This window comes from Penaeus chinensis, chromosome 22, assembly GCF_019202785.1.
Source record: "Penaeus chinensis breed Huanghai No. 1 chromosome 22, ASM1920278v2, whole genome shotgun sequence".
NCBI lineage: Eukaryota > Metazoa > Arthropoda > Malacostraca > Decapoda > Penaeidae > Penaeus > Penaeus chinensis.
This window is the reverse complement of record NC_061840.1, coordinates 8,739,936-8,744,935: the sequence shown is the minus strand read 5'-3', so window position 1 is coordinate 8,744,935 and position 5,000 is coordinate 8,739,936.

The window sequence follows — 5,000 nt, the reverse complement described above, 5'->3', positions numbered from 1 at the left end:
GGACCCCGTTTGCCTGGACAAAAATGTCCGAAAAAGTGACATTGCCATAAAATAATTTGACAGAAAAAGTTCTGTCAGAAATGAATTTTCTAATAAAACAAGGCAAGTTTCCATGTAATCCAAAAGCATAAAGTTCTCTGAGTAGGCCAACTTGTCAACGCAATTGGGCGGTAGGAGATGGCAAATCTGGGATTACCCCCTCCTTTCAATATGGGAATGATGTGGGCGAAGTGCCATGAGTTTGGAAAAGTGTGGCTTTTCCAAATTTCATTGTACACTTCTAGCAACTTAATCATGTCATCATGATTAAGATGCTTTATCATCTCAAATCGAATCTCATCGGGGCCTGGGGATCTTCCTATATAGACAGAGATGCCAATATTTGAGCGAGCAAAACGCAAGTTTTGTTCTTCGATAGATTTACTTAGACGAACAACCTATAGGACCCACGCCCAAAACCTTACAGATATCTTGCTGTATTCTGTCTGATAATATATTTTGTAACACTTAATGTACGCCGTTTATTAATCACTCATGTGGTAATGTACACTTAAAATATATATATATATATATATATATATATATATATATATATATATATTATTTAACAGGTTAGAATGTTGAACGAGAACAGACTTTTATTATAAAAATGATTATGTTGATTATTATTACTGGTATTATTACAATTACTATAATAATCATTATCAAGGTAGTGTTCCCAATAATCAACATTAATGTAATGACAATAATGATAAACGTGACGATGATGGTTAATGGTTAATGGTTAAAATTAGTTGTTAAAGCTGGGTTAAGGAATTGGTGAGTAAATGGGTTAGGGTCGGATGAGGTAATGTAAAGGGGTTAGATCAAGTGAAGGATAAATATGCGTTTGAGGAAGGAAAACAGGTTGTCAAAGCAGAAAGTGTGAGATTCTGTAAGGATGTCTGATAAGTTGGGATATCTATGTAGGGAGGACGTTGGCATGACAATAGAATTTGTGGGAGGAAAGAGGAACATTCGGAAACCGCGAATGTTCCAATGAAGGATAGTTATACTTTCGTTGATTTACTGGCAAAGATTGCAGTGCGTGTTGGAGAATTTGAAGGGGAAGGTGCTAGAGGGTGCGATAAAGAATGAGGTTGGGGAGGTGGTGTTGTATCAGGAGGGGTGTCGGGAGGTAGAGGGTCTGAGGAAGAGGGTACTTGTGACATGAGGGTTTCACGTGTGTATCCAGGAGGGAGTGGAAGGGATAGAGGGGATAGTGGGAGGGTTAATATAGGTGGGGCTGGAGTCAGGGGGAATGGGTTTTGTTGGGATGGGGTAGGAGGATTGGGTGTAGGGAGAATATGAGTAGGAGGAGGATGGATATCGGCAGTCACTTTGAGTGTGGACGGAGCGGGAGTTGTAGAATTTGAAGGTGAATGAGTATTAGTTTGGGACTCGATTATGTAGTTCTGGATATCTTCAAGAGTTTCTGTAGTTGAGTTGGTTTGGGAGTTTTGTGAGATAAAGGTTTTCTTGTGAGGGGGGGAAAAGAAGTCTGGTGTCTGAAGAATAGGGGCAAAAGAAGGTGGAGGTGATTGTGAGGTAGGGGAAGAGGGGGTGGAACGTTTATTCTGTCTGCTGCGGGTAGTGCGGGGATGGAGAGGGGAAGGTGTTGGGGCTGTAGTAGAGATTGGGTGTCTAGATTTAGGATAGCAAAATAATTTGATTGGGTAGAGATTGGAGTGTCTGGGTTTAGGATGGCAAAAGAATTTGACTGGGGAAGGTAGGAAGTAGAAGAGGGGAAGTTAGATGGAGGGGGGTTGGGTTTAGGAGAGGGTGTAGGAACTTGGGAGGTAGGGGGATTGGCAGAGTGAGCGACATTACTGGAGTAGGGGGTAAGAGAAAAGCCTTGTCGACGTGCTTCCTGTCTGGCTTCACATAAAGTGAGTGTAAGTCTGAATCTGAGAGTTGCTACCTCAGACTCAAATTTGTAGGTGGGGAAGCCTCTATGAAATACATTATGGGGGCCGCAACAGTTTGCACATGTGCGTGATTGTGCAGAGCAATTTGATCGAGTATGGCCAGGTTGGGCACATAGCGGGCATCTGGCTGTGGAACGGCAATGTTTGGCAGGATGTCCTAAATGCCAACAATTTTGGCACTGACGAGGAGGAGGTTGGTATAGTCGGACAGGTAGGGATTCCCCACCTATGTAAACATTTTAGGGAAGGTCATGTCTACGGAAAGTAATTTTGGCAATGTTGATGGATTTCTTACGATTTCCTCTGGGAGGAATGGAGTAGCATTGTACATATGTTGCATCATAGTCTGTGAGACAAGTGAGTAAATCCTCTCCACAATCTGACCATTCTTTGTCATGGATTGGGCAATCTGTTGGGGAGATAGAGACAGTTCCAGTGCAAGTATTGAGGGTTGGATGAGGTTCTGTAGGGATGGGATTACCACATAGATCAGTTAGTTTTGTTAATGCTATAGCTTCGTTTTCAGTTGTTACTGTGACGAGACGGGAGTGGTCGCGTCGGCTACGGAAAGAGACTTTGCCTACTTGTTTTTGGAGGCATTGTTGGAAGAGGAGGGTGTTTTGAGAGTAGGGAGCTGTGGGAGGGATCACGAAAAATTGGTCCTATTTGGCTGGGCTAAATAGAGTATTTAGGATTCTTGTAGAGGTGGGGGTAGTAGAAGTGCGGGGACGTGTGGAGGAGGGAGTAGTGTTGAGGGAGGTAGTGTTATGGGGAGGTGGACAATAAGGTTGTGAGGTAGTAATAAGGTAGGATGGGGTAGTTGGTGAAGAAGGTGGGGGTATAGTTGTTGAAGTTGAGCATGTTGGGAGAGTAGAAATGTCTCCTGGGGGTTGGTTGTTGATTAGGGTTGATACTGTACTAGTATGCATTGATGATGGGGGAGTTGTTGCAGTGTTCGGAGCCGTGGTCAATGGTTAATGGTTAATGGTTAATGGTTAATGGTTAATGGTTAATGGTTAATGGTTAATGGTTAATGGTTAATGGTTAATGGTTAATGGTTAATGGTTAATGGTTATTCACTGTTGGCCATGATAAGCCTGGAGTATGTTGGGGAGAGAAATGGTCAACCCCTCAGGGTCGCTTGAGGGGTAAGGGCTAGACAACTAAAGCAGGGAAATACCGTGCCCATGGTTCCCTCAGGGCCGTTCAGGACTGGCACAAAGTCAGCCTTTCATCCTTTCAGCACGGCTCTCACACCTTAGGAGGTGGATAGTAGAAGGGATTGATGAAGAAATTGAAACGAAAAGTATAAGTGGGAAAAAAGACTATGCAAAATTAGTTGAGTCGATGGCTGAGTCTCAAGGTTGAGAAGTTCCCCATTATTGGATCTCAGTCTTCGTCTCCTAAGCCACCCCACGACAACAACGGGCAAAGGATTGGGGGGGTTGATAATAATTATAAAGATACTAGTGATGACAGTAATGGCTATGGTCATTTAACTAATAACATGCTGATAATGATGATAATGATCATTGCAATATCAGTACACACATGATTTATTTATTAAGATATGTTATAATGTAATTATGAATAATATATATATATATATGGCAGTTGTAAGATGCGCTTTCATATGTTTCTGAAGAAACATTTAGATTTTTATTTCATGAGAACGAGGTTATATATTTATTTATATATATATACATATCCACATATATATATATATAGATATATATATATATATGGCAGTTGTAAGATGCGCTTTCATATGTTTCTGAAGAAACATTTAGATTTTTATTTCATGAGAACGAGGTTATATATTTATTTATATATATATATATGGCAGTTGTAAGATGCGCTTTCATATGTTTCTGAAGAAACATTTAGATTTTTATTTCATGAGAACGAGGTTATATATTTATTTATATATATATATATGGCAGTTGTAAGATGCGCTTTCATATGTTTCTGAAGAAACATTTAGATTTTTATTTCATGAGAACGAGGTTATATATTTATTTATATATATATATTAGAATAGGGTAGGGAGGGGTTCGTAGACGACGGCAAATGAAAGGAGAGACAACGCTGGAAACTTCATTTTACATAAGCAAAAAGTACGTAAAAGTTTAATAAATATACTTCAGTTCTACCTTTGCAGTGTGACTTTTCTGCATTGAAATGCAAGACATCAAAACCTTGGATAGTTCGCATGTTAAATGCTTGCTGCGTCAGTCTGTGATGATCGTACTCTTTCATAAGAGAACTACCTAAAGTGATAAATTAACCTCGGGCCAAAGATGAACGTACAAATATAGAATGGTATGAAAACGTGAACATGCTTTATGTTTTTATGCAAATCAGGTTTTTGTAGGTAATACGCTGAAATTGCGAACCAGGAAAACATGGACTGAAAGTTTTTATTCTTAATATGATCATTAGATATGTAGAGATTACTATTACTTCTAGTTTTTCTTTTAGTTGTAATGCTATTTTTCCCTTTTTTAAGTGTGGGGAAACTTGTCACTTCTCCTTTTGGATTTGCACGGATTTGCATATATAGTAGGTAAGTCGAACTTAGATATGATAGTGGGTGAGTCTATTGTTGATATGTTGGTGGTTGAAAACCACAAACAATGACTACCTAACCAACTACACCCCTGGGGAAGGATCATGGGTCTACTACCCCAGTATAAAGACCGAGTCAGCTATAATGATGTCAACATGGCGCCAAGTAGTTCGTCAAACACCGCATCGGTAATGTCACAAATATATATATACATACATATACATATATATATTTAGACACGTACGCACGCACCCCCCCACACACGCACACGTACACGTACACGCACACGTACACGCACACGTACACGTACACGCACACGTACACGCACACGTACACGCACACGTACACGCACACGTACACGCACACGTACACGCACACGCACACGCGCACTCACTCACTCTCACTCTCATCTCACTCTCACTCTCACACTCACTCTCACTCTCTCTCACTCTCACTCGCACTCT